This window comes from Apis mellifera, linkage group LG8, assembly GCF_003254395.2.
Source record: "Apis mellifera strain DH4 linkage group LG8, Amel_HAv3.1, whole genome shotgun sequence".
In the NCBI taxonomy this organism is placed as follows: Eukaryota; Metazoa; Arthropoda; class Insecta; order Hymenoptera; family Apidae; genus Apis; species Apis mellifera.
Genome location: NC_037645.1, coordinates 10,632,567 through 10,648,914, shown reverse-complemented (window position 1 = coordinate 10,648,914; position 16,348 = coordinate 10,632,567). Strand labels below are relative to the sequence as shown.

At 35.1% G+C, this 16,348-nt stretch overlaps 1 protein-coding gene and 1 pseudogene across 4 annotated transcripts in view; one reads left to right on the top strand and one right to left on the bottom strand.

The window, feature by feature from the left end:
* The window catches only part of LOC100577283, a 400,113-nt gene that overhangs the window by 302,404 nt on the left and 81,361 nt on the right, over window positions 1–16,348 (bottom strand). The window lies entirely within an intron of this gene.
* LOC113218936 lies at window positions 461–2,752 on the top strand (annotated as a pseudogene).

The following is a 16,348-nucleotide window of genomic DNA, read 5'->3' as shown; positions in this document are numbered from 1 at the left end:
GTTATTATTTGTTTTAAGACCATGCTTATTTTTTAAATAAACTAACAGCCATATATATTTTCTTTTTTAACTCGTCATAAAAATTCATGCAACAGAAGATTAAGATAATGGAACATGTTTCCAATGAAAGGAAAGAGCACGTATTACGCGTGTTCGATTGAATGGGATTAGACGAGACTGGAGACTAATCCAGGGTACAATTCGGTAACAGAAATTATTTTTCCTGCTGAATCATCCGATGCACGTGTCTTGAAACGTATACACGTCATTCTACAAATACTTGCTGTCCCTAAAAGTCCCTCCTTTTTCATTACAACTATCGCTTAATAGTTTTTGATAATTCTTCAACAATCATCGAATCTTCCAATGTTTTCAAATTTCTATTTGCTCATTTCATTTCTAATTTCATTTCATAATATAGTAATAACAATTATTATTATAATTTCAAGATTAACAGTAACCTGGATTTGGATTAATTTCTCATATTTTTATAAATGAAAGAGGTAAAAAGGAAATTTTTGGTAATTTAATAGGTATAATTTATGCAATATTAGGTATTGGATTCTTAGAATTTATTGTCTGAGCCCATCATATATTTACTGTTGGATTAGAGGTTTATACTCGTGCATATTTTATTTCCGCAACAATAATTATTGCTGTTCCTAAGGAATTAAAGTTTTTAGATGATTAGCTACTTATCAAAAGGAGTAAAATTAAAATTAAATATTTCAATTCTATGATCTCTTTAGGTTTTATTATTCACTATTGGAGGATTAACTGGAATTATATTATCAAACTCATCAATTGATATTATTCTTCATGATACATATTATGTTGTTGGTCATTTTCATTACATTTTTTTCAATTAGAAACAGTATTCGCAATTATTTCAAGATTTATTCATAGATATCCATTTTAATTATTGGCTTATTATTAAGTATTAAATTATTAAAAATTCAATTTATCATTTAACTTTCTTTCCTCAACATTTTTTAAATTTAATATCAATACCATCATATTCTGATTATCCAGACTTCGAACATTTCGAACGTTCAATCGACACGAGATATAAAACACATCGAAATATTTTATATCCCCCCTCCCCTCCAGTTTATATATAATCCGGTTATATAAAAACAGAAATGGAAAATCCAGATTAACGCAACGTTCAAACAACGAACGTAAGGATTTCGTCAGACGTGGAAAAGCGCCGTTTCGCGATAATCTCCAACGCTAATCTCGCCACTGTGGAGCAACAGATAGTCACAAAAAGGGATGGAGCCATACCATAAGGATTCACCGCGGGGCGAAGTAGCGGAGAAGACGAACGAAATCACGCCTGAAGGAGGAGGAGGAGGAGGAGGAGGAGGAGGAGGAGGAGGAGGAGGAGGAGCTAGGGATTACATCGCTGCGTAAACACCAAGTTACTTCAATTAAACGTCCGCCGGCACAATGAGTCCCGCCCTGTTTAACACCCCGTTCGAGCGGATGGAAAATTAAGATCGACCGGCTCCTCGATCCTCTCTCAGGAGGAGGAGGGGAGAGGAAAGTTCGCGTCAGGGATCGGCGGCTATTCAAACAACTTTCGAGTTATTCGAATACGATTTATCCGACTTTTCACCCCGGCTCGTGAATTCGATTCTCGTAGATCGTGACCTAATCCAAACCTTATCCTCGATCGAATCCACGAGTCGTTTCTGATCGGTGAGCCGGAAGGAAGAAAGGAAGGAGGAGGGGAGGGTGAGATCGGTGGCGTTAAGAGGGGAGGGGTGAAATGTTGCAGGAACAAGGTTCGAGTTCGTCACGCGAAGGGGCGATGTTTGGGGCACCATTTCCCATGGCTTTTGCGACTGTTGACGCATTCGACAAGGTCACGGCCTCTGGAAAAGGAGAGGTTTTATAGAGGTATACAGAGAAGTTTCTCATTGTATTAGCTGTGTATCGATGGAAATAAAGATTTGTTGATTTTGAAGTATCAATTAATTAAATTGTTTTAATAAATACTTTTGTCGTTAGTCTTTATAATGTCAATTCTTGGAATGAAATTATTTCGTTTTATTAGAGAGTGGAATATGATTTGATTAAAATGAAGAATATGCAGAAATAAAGTATGTTATATGGATATTGTTCTGCTACTTTCTGTTAATTAAAACAGTTTTTGTTTTATAGCTGCCTGACCATAACTGTTTTGTTCAAAGAGATTTTTGTGATTAGTTGAAATTGTAGATTTTTAGCTATTTGGAAAATTTTCTTTGTGTATGCGTGTATTTTGCGAATAAAAATTAAAAGCATTAATAATTGAGACTTGTCGAATCAGATAGATTAATAGTTGGTTACGTGGCGCTAGTGTCGTTATAATATTAATAGCTAGCAGGAATAAATTCTAAATGCTCATAAGAGATTGTGAATTCAATTAAAATAAAGAATATATTTAATAAAAGAAATAGGAATAAATTGTAATAGATATTGCTTTACTATTTTCTCTCATTAAAACAGTTTTTGCTTTATAGTTGCCTTGTTTAAAGAGATCTTTGAGACTTGTCGAATCACATAGATCGATAGTTAATGGTCACGTGGCGCTAGTATCGTTATAATATTAATAACTAGCAGAAATAAATTCTAAATGCTCATAAGAGGTTGTGAATTCGATTGAAATAAAGAATATATGATAAGAAAGAATATATTCAATAAAGGAAATAGGAATCAATTCTCTTATTAAAACAGTTTTTGCTTTATAGCTGCCTGGCCATAACTGCCTTGTTCAAAGAGATCTTTGAGACTTGTCGAATCACATAGATTAATAGTTAATGGTCATATGGCGCTAGTGTCGTTATAATATTAATAGCTAGCAGGAATAAATTCTAAATGCTCATAAGAGGTTGTGAATTCGATTAAAATAAGAATATATAAAGAATATATTTAATAAAAGAAATAGGAATAAATTATATGAATATCGTTCTACTACTTTCTTTTATTAAAACAATTTTTGCTTTAGCTGCCTGACCATAACTGCCTTCTTCAAAGAGATCTTGTGATTAGTTGAAAATGTAGACTTCTAACTGCTTGGAAAATTTCCTTTGCGTGTATTTTGCGAATAAAAATTAGAATCATTAATAGTTGAGACTTGTCGAATCACATAGATTAATAGTTAATGGCTACGTGGCGCTAGTGTCGTTATAATATTAATAGCTAGCAGGAATAAATTCTAAATGCTCATATTAGAGAAGAGATTGTGAATTCCATTAAGCATAAAGAATATACGATAAGAAAGAATATATTTAATAAAAGAAATAGGAATCAATTCTCTTACTAAAACAGTTTTTGCTTTATAGCTGTCTTATTCAAAGAGATCTTTGTAATTAGTTGAAGATATAGACTTCAAGCTGCTTGAGAAACTTTAGAACATAGAAGAATATACGATAAGAAAAAATGTATTTAATGAAGAAAATAGAAATGAACTATATTATATAGATATGGATCATATAAATTCATATAAACTCAAAACATTTTGTTTGATGATTTGTAAGAGACAGACATTTCCTTATACCGCGAGTATAAAAGTCAAATTGAAAAGAGAGGAACAAAGCTAAACATAAAATGATGATTCCCTTTCCTTTTTTCCTTGTTTGTCGGGACAAAGGATCCTGGACACCGTAGGATACGAGGCCCAGAATCTCGAGGATAGAATGGCGAGATGAATTACGCCGGATAGTCCTACTAGGACTTTCCTTCCAGTTTATTAAAGGACTTAACCCCCTTTGCGAACGTAATCTGAACTTCATTATTTAAAATTCAACCCGTGCAACGATCGCATTCTCGCGTGGAACGACTCGCATAAAAGATTCAGGCCAGGGTCGCGGCGAGAGAAATTGACCGACATAAATTATTTAAATATCTCGCTGGCAGCAGTGTCCGGGTTCAGCTCGTTCGCTCGAATGACGCTTACAATTTTAAATGTTCCGAAATATCTCTTACCTGTTTCCGTTCTCTAATAACAGAAGTACCCCTCTTGAAACCGACTTGAATTTCATTAAACGAAACTCCACTTATGCTTGTATTATTATTTCTTCTTTCTATTATTATACTTTATAAGAATACTTGGATAATTTGCAAAGATGATACGCATCACTCTGATAGGATATAAATATTTTCGTCTAACTTGCAATTGCTCGTAATTTCATAAATATTTCCTTGCAACAACTTTCGTGTTTATCTTAACGTTTAGACTCTAGATCCTTCGAAAATACACCCACTTCATTTCTATTTTCTTCATTAATACATTTTTTCTTATCGTATATTCTTCTATATTCTATATTTTAAAGTTTCTCAAACAGCTTGAAGTCTATATCTTCAAATAATTACAAAGATCTCATTGAACAAGGCAATTGTAAAGCAAAAACTGTTTTAATAAGAGAATTTATTCCTATTTCCTTTATTAATATATTCGATAATCATTCATTTGTCACGTACTCTGAACAAGATTGGCGTGATTCTTGACTTCTTGACTTTCGGATTCTCGATTTGATTTGAAATGGACAACACGGTTCGAAACGTTCTCCATTCGCGAAAACGTATCTTCGTTTAATCTCCAGCCGTTCTCACCGTTGGAATCTCGAAAACAGTCGGCCAGGAATGTGTGACGTACGTGGTACACGCGAGTCTCAAGATGGAGAGGCTGAGGCTGAGGTATTCGCCGTCGGCCTCTTCTCAGTCCGCGAAACTTCCCCTTGTAAAATCACTGCGAAGATTTCATTAAGGGGAACGTTTACTCGTCATCTGTCCCGGGATAATGAACCTTTCTTGGTGATAAGTTGGCGAGAAACAAGAGGCGGAGGAAAGAAAGAGGAAAAAGAGGAGGAGGGGAGATGAAAGGATAACAAGAAGCCTGACGAAATGAGAGAATTTATCGATTGCCCGACACACGGATTCTAGAAATTGGCTTTGAAAATTCATTCTAGCTTCCTGCGTGATTTAAAAAGATGCCAGATTTCGCGGATTATTCGCGATCAATAATAATTGTTTCGTTAAAATAGAAATTAGATTCAGTACATTTATCATGTAGTAAACTATTTCCCTTTATATGCATCTATAATTACAATTGGATTGAATCTATATAAAAATTGTCAAACTGGATCAAATCTATCCATACAATCACAATAAGGAAAGACTTTCATAATAAAATTCGAATTTATCATAAAGTGAATATTTTAATCTGAAAATCAGTGATCAAACTTTTTCTTGTAAATATCCATCTGTATAAAAATTGTCAAACTGGATCAAATCTATTCACACTTAGGGATAGTCACTTAGGGATATGATAAGGAAAGCCAGAAGACTTTTAAGATATTTCTGTATAAAAATTGGATCAAACTGGATCAAATCTATCCACACAATCACAAACTATGTATCAAACTGAATCAAATCTATTCACACAATCACTTAGAGGATATGATAAAGAAAGCCAGAAGACTTTCAAGATATTTCGAATTTACCATAAAATAAATATTTTAATCTGAAAATCAGTGGTCAAACTTTTTTTTATAAATATCCAAACCATCTGTACAAAAATTGTCAAACTGGATCAAACCTATCCACACTTATCCATACTCAATTAGGAATATGATAAGGAAAGCCATAAGACTTTCAAGATACTTCTATATAAAAATTGGATCAAACTAGATCAAATCTATCCACACAATCACAAACTATATATCAAACTGGATCAAATCTATCCACACAATCACTTAGGGGATATGATAAAAAAAGCCAGAAGACTTTCAAGATATTTCGAATTTATCATAAAGTGAACATTTTAATTCGGAAAATCAGTGATCATCAACAATAATTGTTTTATAGAAGAAATAAAAGAATGAATGACAAGTTTTATAAATCGAAATTAAATTAGAAAATAGTATATAGTAAACTTTCGTGTAAATATCCAAGCCATCTGTATAAAAATTATCAAATCTATTCACACAGTCACTTAGGGAATATGATAAAGAAAGCCAAAATATTTCGAATTTATCATGAACGTTTTAATCTGAGAAAGAAGGAATGTCACGGTAATAGATTAAAATCACGGCATAGTGCACGCCGTATTCACACCGTATTCCGCTTCTTTTACGAATTGTCGCGTTCGCGTGAAAGATTGTGAAAAACATGTGAATTCGAAGGTGGAGAAACGCCTCGACGCGCCCTCCGTTTTCCCTTTTTCTCCGCGCACAATTTTTCACGGCGATTCGAGTGGATTCACAATCACGTAACTAGCATACATCAGGAATGCACCGTTTGGAAAGATTAATCGTCCTCGAACACGAATTTCACGATCCCTTCTAAATGATCCTAGAGGCTAGAGGTTGATTCGTGACCTCTCGAGTTATCCATTATTATCCGACTGTGTTCTTAAGTTTGAAACGTGTTGCACGTACATAAAATGCGTTTTCGGATATTTCACTGGAAAGTGAAACGATGGTGTGTTTTTACTTGTTCGTAAAATACAAGGTAAGAAGTGCCTTAATAGATGGATGTGGATACAAGTGAAAGAAGTAAGAAAATTGGTAGGAGCAAAAAGGTATTAATATCTTGGGGAAGAACGTTGTAACGTTGTAACGTTCACACAATTGTGTTCCAATTTTTTCGTTCAATATTTTTACTGATGCATTTTTGTTTTTCAATTTCTATCATCTATCTTGATTTTGACAGGATTTGTGACTCGTTCATTCCTTGTTATGTAATATTAATTCAACGCAAGATGGCAATCGTTTAATGAAAGAATAAAATATGTTGAAAAACTGTCGCAAAACTGTCCAACTGACCGACACGTGTTTACGTATCCGCAAACTAGTTAAAGTAATATTTCCGTGGACCGATGGTATTAAAACTCGAAAATACTTTCCTCGATCGTTCGTGAGACACGCGAGCCACCCCAGTGTAACAACGAGTTTTTACACCATATGCAAATATCCAGCCGGCCTCAACTTTTAATTGTGCACGGGATTGTTTTACCAGCTCGAGCGTCGTTAAAACCGGAGAAGGCGCGACATTAATGAAATGCAAATTGCCGTGAACATCGGCCTCGAAAGAATACGAAACCAGCTAAGTAGCATCGATACCGTGGACTAGTCGAAACAAAAATGAAATCGTGACGTTTTTATCGATTATAAATCTTTCGCTTCTTTTACGAAATATCGCGAAAAATTCGTAAAAACGTCGATTTCCAATTTTTCGATTCCAAATTTTAATTGCATATAAGAGATTATTCCATCAAACGTCGTCAAACAGAGCAAGATAAAAAATAGAATAAAAGAATAAGAAATTATCTAAACAGCTAATTATAATCTGTGGACTATTCGAAACAAAGATGACGAAATCTTTCTATAATATCGCAAAAAATTTTCCAATTTTTCAATTTTAAATTTTAATTGCGCATAAGGTTGTTCCATCAAATCACTCGTCAAACGGAGTGAAACACAAAAAAATAAGAAACTAATATCGATACTGTGCAAAATCTCGTTTCTATTTCTTTCGCAAAAAGTTAAAACATTGATTTTTAATTTTTTAATTCCAAATTTTAATCGTGCACAAAGTTGTTCCATGGGTTCAAACGTCATCAAACGAAGCGAGACACAAAAGAGATAAGAAATTAACTAAGTAACAGCGATATTGCGCAGAATTTCGTTTCTACTTCTTTTGCAAAAAGTTAATAAAACGTTTCTATTTTTCGATTTTAATTGTGCATGAAGTCATTTTATCGGATCAAACATCGTCAAACGGGACAAGACGCAAAAGAATAAGAAATTAGCTAAACAGCATCTGTGGACTATTTGAAGATGATGAAATCTTTCCACAATGCCGTAAAAAATTTTTCAATTTTTCAATTTTAAATTTTAATTACGCATATTCCATCAGCTCGAATCACTTGTCAAACGGAATGAAACACAAAAAAATAAGAAATTAGCATCGATACCATGCAAAATCTCGTTTCTATTTCTTTCGCAAAAAGTTAAAACATTGATTTTTAATTTTTTAATTCTAAATTTTAATCGTGCACAAAGTTGTTCCATTGGTTCAAACGTCATCAAACGGAGCGAGATACAAAAAAAGATAAAAACTTAATTAAGTAACATCGATACTGCACAGAATTTCCACTTCTTTCGCAAAAAGTTATAAATAAAACATTTCTATTTTTCAATTTTAATTGTGCACCAAGTCATTTTATCGGATCAAACGTCGTCAAACGGAACAAAACGCGAAAGAATAAGAAATTAGCTAATTATCATTCTATGAATTATTCGAAACAAAAATAACATTGCAAAACCCCGCACAATTTTTCCATTTCCTTCACAAAAGTACCGCGAAAATCCACTTTTTCGAATTCCAAATTTTAATTATCCTTAAATAGGAACGAAGAAAAATAAGAAATCGGCTAAATATCAATACCATCCGCTACCAAACGCTTCCTTCCCCAAATTTCTCGAATTCCAAATTTCCCTCCTCCCTCTCTCCCCTCAATCTCAATGCCTCGCCTGAAAATCGGATATTCCCATCTCTCTCCCGTCTCGCGAAAGCGGCAGCGTACGCGGCCATTAATCGCTTCCCCAAACAAGAGCTTCATCACCTAAAAGTCCCCGGCAATTCGCAGTCGGTGGCGCCCCCGCGGCGCACCTGCACCCCATTAATCCCCGGCCATTAAACGTCACCTCCACACGCGGGATTCCTCGCACGGGGAGGAGGAGGAGGAGGAGATGAGCAGGCCCCTGAAATCGTGGAAGGTAGTGGCGATTTATTAAAAGCGCATCCTCATTGTCGTTGAACCTGCTGACTTTGCCCGACCGTGCAAGACGACCGACTCTCGCCCATCCACCCACCAATACACCCTCGATCCCCTCACCAACACCATGATGTCCCCTCCTTCCCACGTGTCTCTTACATATACACTACATGTAGATACAGATACACAATGAGACACACTCGACGGTGTGCGTCTATAGATTTACACGCGGGCAAATACACAAGATCTCGCGTGCAACTGGGGAAGGAGGAGGAGGAGGAGGAGGAGGAGGTACGTCGGTTGAATCCTGATGGGGGACAGAGGCGCAGTTTGCGCTGGTTATTCGCGCGTCTACGTGTACCTGCGTAAGCATGTACGTGTGGACATAAAGGAGCGTGTCTGGTTGCAGACTAATCGCATCTAATGAGCCGCACCCCGTCAGCGCAGATTAAAGCCACCGGTTACAGAGCGCGGTTAAATGGCCTCCTCCTCCTCCGGTTGGCTGCGTAAAAAACCAACCCCCTCCTCCCTGGTACGGCGAATTATTGTTTCACGCGGACTCTGGACTGGATTCTTTTTTCTTTTTTTTCGTACATCGAGCAACGGACGCGGCGAGCGTAAATGACGACGCAGAAGCGAGCTGGTAAAAGGGATGTTGTACAGGACGATCCAGGCAACTGGGTCAGGTTTCATTTCATTCTTCGTTCGGACAAAGTTATTCGAATTTGGATCAGGAGAAAAAGTTTCGCGCGTATCCGACGAATGTTTTTGAGAGAATCGTACGTGGAGGAGAGAATGTGTGTAATTGTACGTAGGAGGAAGATGAGTAAGATAGGTACAGGGTGCATGCTTCTCGTAACTGGGCCAAGTTGTGTTTGTGTTTACAGTGAAAATATGTGTATACATTCCTCTGCGGGATATTGAATTATAGAATCAATTGATTCTCAGTTTTATTATTCCAACGATGTTGTTCTTGTTCTAGTGTACGAATTTTATGTAAATGTTTAAATATCTTGTATTATTGTATTTTTTTGATTGTTGAAAATTACAATAGGAAGGTTAATAGAGAAAGTCTTTAATTTTATTTAGGAAGGACATAATCTTGTTATATTTGGTTAGGAATGTTAATTATAATAAAGAATGATAGAAAAATGGAATAAATAATTGAGGTTAGAATTATAGGTTGAGGTTAATTATAATAAAGAATGATAGAAAAATGAAATAAATAATTGAGGTTAGAATTATAGGTTGAGGTTAATTATAATAAAGAATGATAAAAAAATGAAATAAATAATTGAGGTTAGAAGTAATCAAAGTACCAATCCTTGACATTTTAGAAATTTTATATGGAATTGTTGTTAGGGATACATTGGATGAGGATTTTATTATTCCAACGATGTTACAAGCGATGTTGTTCTTGTTCTAATGTACGAATTTTATGTAAATGTTTAAATATCTTATATATTATTATATTTCTTTGATTGTTGAAAATTACAATAGGAAGGTTAATAGGAAAAGTCTTTAATTTCATTTAGGGAGGACATAATCTTGTTATATTTGGTTAGGAATGTTAATTATAATAAAGAATGATAGAAAAATGGGATAAATAGTTGAGGTTAGAAGTAATCAAAGTACCAATCCTTGACATTTTAGAAATTTTATATAGAATTGTTGTTAGGGATACATTGGACGAGGATTTTATTATTCCAACGATGTTACAAGCGATGTTGTTCTTGTTCTAATATACGAATTTTATGTAAATGTTTATATTTTATTGTATTATTGTATATTATTGTATTTCTTTGATTGTTGAAAATTACAATAGGAAGCTTAATAGGGAAAGTCTTTAATTTCATTTAGAAAAGATATAATCTTGTTATATTTGGTTAGGAATGTTAGTTATAATAAAGAATAATAGAAAAATGGAATAAATAATTGAGGTTAGAAGTAATCAAAGTACCAATCCTTGACATTTTAGAGATTTTACATAGAATTGTTGTTTGTTAGAGATACATTGGACGAGGATTTTTGAAAATTTGATCGTTCCAATTTTTCTGATCGCACGAGACATTAATGATTTAATTTCAAAGGACGTTTAAAGTGACGATTTCTTTCGATCGCAAATTGTAGAAATAATAAATAAACCATTCTCACGAATAATTTTCCATCCAATGAAACGAAATTGATCGCAATACCTTTCATAAATTTTCTCCGTATTGTCTCTATAATAACAATCTCGCGATATAAAAGAACGGGGATTAAGAAACATTTTTACGATCCCTCTTACTATACTAGACATAGGATGAGAGATTCATCTTTTTTAAAGTAGGGTACAATGGAATAAACGATCGCCTGATACATAAACTTAAACGAACGAGAAAAAGAAAAATTGTGTTACAAGTTATTCATAGCTATAGCCGACCGTATCAACACTATTATCTATTCTCAAAGGAATTATTAACAAATTGACGTTTAACCGTTCTACAACCGTACAAGCGCTAAGATCGATACTTTGGATGAATCGAACAAATCCATCATATTATTTAAACTCGTCACTTTAAACGTCTCTTCCTTTCAAATCAATTCAAACTTCAATTCGACCAACTTCGAGTTCCCACCGCGTGTATAATAACCACTCCAGCGCAACCATTTCCAGCGCATTAAACCGAAATCCTAATCCTAATCATTTTCCTCCAAAATTCATTCATTTAATAAACCCCCTCCCCCTCGAACAATTCAACCGCGATACACACAGAGCAATTTATTCCAAACTCCGATCATAGATAATTCCCTCTACAATTTCGTTGTTGTTTCCACCTTGGAAATCTGACCAGAGAAAGAAGGGGAGGGGGGAGAGAGCGAGGAGGATATGAATTATGAGCGGCCAAGGCAAAGTGCTGGATGTGCAACTCGTGCAAACGTGAAGGGAAAGGGGAGAGGGAGGGAAAAAAAGGAAAGGAAGAAAAGGAAGAACACGGGGAGGGGGAACATGGTTTTTAACGCTTTCACGTTTCTTTCCTCCTCCTCCTCCTCCTCCTCCTCCTCCACCAATTTTCTTTACGTCCGGTCGCGTACGTACGCTGACGCGGCTTATTTAAATTTTCAACGAAACGGGGCGGGGTTTGGCCACCACCGTTGGTATTTGCGTCGAACATTAAAAACACACGGCCGGCCGTCTGATTAATCGCCGGGGAAACGTATTAAAAATACATTAGCACGGTGGCCGGCGGTATTGGCCGACTGCAACTCTTCCTCCCCTCCCCTCCCCATCCCGCTCCTAACTAGCCGGGCGCAGCGATACACAAACGATTCGAATCTCGTTACGAGGCCGGAAACCGCCTCGCTCGACGTTAGAACACGACGATTAAACGGGAACGTGGGAATCGATACGCGAATTTCGCCCGGAAATTTGATTCGATTACGATCGTGGAGAAGAGGGGGGGAGGGACAAAAAATACTGTGTATGCTGCGCTTGAACTTCATCTTCACTTACGCCGCATATTTTGTTTCCCCGAAATCGCAAATCTGTTTCGATCTTGCCGATTTTTCCTTGGATATTTTTTGGGGAAGAAGGAAAACAAAATATTATGCTGTGTTTGATTTTCATCTTGTACATTTACATCGCATATTCTTTTTCTCTTGAAATCGCAAATCTGTTTCGATCTTGCCGATTTTCTCGTGGAATCGGATATTTTTTGGGGAAAGGGGAAGAAAAAATACTGTGCTGCGCTTGATCTTCATCTTATGCCGCATATTCTCTTTCCCTTAAAATCGCAAATCTGTTTCGATCTTGCCGATTTTTCGTTGGAATCGGATATTTTTTGGGGAAAGGGGAAGAAAAAATACTGAGTTGCGCTTGATCTTCATCTTGTACACTTACGCCGTATATTTTGTTTCCCTTGAAATTGCAAATCTGCTTCGATCTTGCCGATTTTCCCATGGAATCGGATATTTTTTGGAGAAGAAGGAAGACAAAATATTATGCTGTGTTTGATTTTCATCTTGTACATTTACATCGCATATTCTTTTTCTCTTGAAATCGCAAATCTATTTCGATCTTGCCGATTTTCCCATGGAATCGAATATTTTTTGGAGAGAGAGGAAGAAAAAATACTGTGTTGTGCTTGATCTTCATCTTGTACATTTATATTACATATTCTCCTTCTCTTGAAATCTGTTTCGATCTTGCCGATTTTCCCGTGGAATCAAATATTTTTGGGAGAGGGAGGAAGAAAAAATACTGTGCTGCGTTTGATTTTCATTTTGTACATTTATATCGCATATTCTCCTTCTCTTGAAATCGAAAATCTGTTTCGATCTTACCGATTTTCCCGTGGAAAATATATTATATATTTTTTGGAGAAGAAGGAAGAAAAAATACTGTGTTGCGCTCTTCATCTTACGCCGCATATTCTCTTTCTCTTGAAATCGCAAATCTGTTTCTATCTTGCCGATTTTTCCGTGGAATCGGATATTTTTGGAAAAGGGAAAGGGAGAGAGAAAGAAAAGATACTGTGCTGTGCTTGATCTTCATCTTCTACATTTATATCGCATATTCTCCTTCTCTTGAAATCGAAAATCTGTTTCGATCTTGCCGATTTTTCTGTAGAATTGTATATTTTGGAAGAGGGAAGGGATGAAGGGATCTATATTAACTCTTTAGTGACTCTCAGGCTCATGATGCGGCGATTCGAAAATAGGCTTCATGAATAGATGCCTAAGCTCTTTATATATAATCTTATGAGGTGTAGCATAATATATTGTCGAATAGCTAGATCTTTTTATCTCAAATTAGACCGTGATGAGCGAGTCTATGGACGACAATCTTTGGAGTTTGACAATCGTGGGAACAGAAATATTATTTTCAACGTTTTTGAGTTTTGTAAACGTGGAATACGTGTAATGAAAGTTGATTAGATCGAAGATGAGTTTGATTCTTCGTTATTGAATGACGAAATTATTATTCTATTCGTTCAGAAATTAACGATAGAGAAAGCAATGATGAAGATAAAAATGGAATAAGAAATGTAAAAGGAAATAAGAATAATATCGAAAAGAAGACACAGAAAATTTCAAATCTGCAGGACCACAAGTATCTTCCAGTATAAATAAATTATTAGATTTTTTTAGATTTAAACTATTTCTTATTAATGAATTTATTAACGAAATAGTGCGCGAAACTAATAATTATGCGATAAAAAAGTTACAAGGAAAAGTATTAAACTCTCACAAACCGAGGATGCATAATCTAGGATGATAATTGCTTCATAAAATATCACACAAAACAACAATATAAACTTTAATATTTAACATAAATTTTCTCTCTTAATATGCAAAGATACGTAAAATATTAAAATATAAAAGTTTTATGCATTAATTCACGCGTGAAATCATTTCAAATTAACTAATAAAAAAATCGAACATGTTTGAATCGTGTCGAATTGCTGGATTCGACCGAGGCTTGGAACGGAGCAAAGGGTTAATTATTATTATAGGATGAAAATTATCTATTTTAATCAACGAGGGGAAAAAGTATATTTCTATGATGGCGAAAGGTCGTTGTGGAAAATATAGAATAGCTCGAGTCCCTGATTCGGCTTGAATTAGGTAATCAAAGATCAGTTTTGAACGTTAAAACTAGTTTTAAGGCTCTTTCACGAGTCCCTCCAACAAGATTATTCCCTATAGAAAGTTAATCCTAGCGGCCCCCTCCTATTTACCCTCGTCAATGGCCATCTGGAGACCTCACACGGTGTATAATCCACTCTAATATCTGCGCTTCTGCGCAATTTTCTCATTGATATTCAAATACTATATTTCTAAATAGATTCATAATCATAAATGACTCACCGATGTAATCCAACCCTTCAATGATCTATGGAACATCATCTGGATCCGATGGAACAGAGTTGGAATGGTATTATTATTATTATCGACTTACCTGAAGCAAAAAAAAAAAAAAGAAAAAAAATGAGAGAAAGAATAAGAATAACAGAACAACAGTGGATTTTTAACTGATCACTTTGTAATCAGTTAATCTCAAGCTTATAGTTTCAGTGAATTCAGTTTCATTTGATAAAAATTGTAAATCATTTTGAAATTTGAAGAAAAAGAGATATCTTCACTCGGATAAAATTCATCTAATAACAAATTCATTTCTCTCCTCGAATGATCGAATAGTTTCGAAAATGAAATTGTACAAACATTAAATCATCTCGAACTATATGCGATAATTAAAAAAAATATTTCCCAATAAATAATAGACTGCAAACAAATTCAAAAACTCTTTCATGTCTTAGCAAAATTCCTTCGAAACCTAAAGCTAAAGCTAAACCTAAGTTTAGCTGACAAATCGAAACGAGCTTTTAACAATTGATAAAAAAAAAAAAAAAAAACAGGAGAATCTCAGAATGAATATTATTATTATGAAATTTCGATGTTTCGATGTAGACATAGGCATTAGACAATTTGAAAGGGGCACCTTTTGTACCTTTGTTCGACACGCAGTTTTTCAAATGTCGCGGAGTAAATGACAGCAGCTTTCATGGAAACGCGACTTCAATCTGCACGGCCCTTAGTCGTGAGCCATCGCGCATTCTTTGTCCGTAAGGACAGCGAGGTCATCCCTTTTTTGCCGGTGAAACTGCTGCATGAAAGAGAGGTTAGGAATACGTAACGGTGGATTCGAGGGAAGAAAAAAAAAAAAAGGAAGAAGGAAGAGGGGGTGGGAAGTGGAGAACTTGAAAACTTCCGTGGGGAGGGGGAGTAGGCTTTTCACCGTTGAAGTACTGGGATAATCGTTGCATTCAACGATTTTAAGTAGGGAAATTATCGAAGAATGGCCTTACGGCCATATTTTAATATATTTTCGCGTATATTCAAACCTCGAATGGGAGGAGGAGAGGGGGAGGTGTTTGCATTAAACGTAATATTCGTGTAAAAATTTATAAAATATATTGATAATTTATGGAGAAGTATTCAGAAAATGAAAATGGCAAGTATCGTAATGCTTTCGAGCAGCATTGTGCGTGTTGACGATTGATGCGAGTTAAAAATACATATGTCGTAATGGAGTTTGTCATGTTTTCATATTGACGTACATTAAATGTCAAAAATGTTTGGACAGTACATTTTGTTGAAATAAGTCGATCTATATCTGTCCGTAACGAAAATATAAAATTTATTGCGTCAATGTACGCCCGTAATATTTGTATTTAAACGAAATAGTATTTTACTACGCGAAAAAATATTCTCTTTATAAAAATACTCGTGCGTATAGTTTTCGAATATTTCAACTTTTTTCGAGTTTATAAAATAAAAGAATTCCACGTTGTGTGAATTTTTGTTCTTTATTATTACATCGATGGTTTTAACACGAACTCAATTTGTCTTTCACCTTTGCTATGCTCCTAAATTGTTCTTTGTTCTCCACAAGTTTCTATCAGCTTTGTATACGTATAATACTCCCCTGTAAATTTTACAATGTTTCGATGGATATTTCAAAAATTTCTTCTATTTCGATACACAAAAATTAATATCAGCATAGAAATCACGAATATAATAAAATAAAACGAGGTT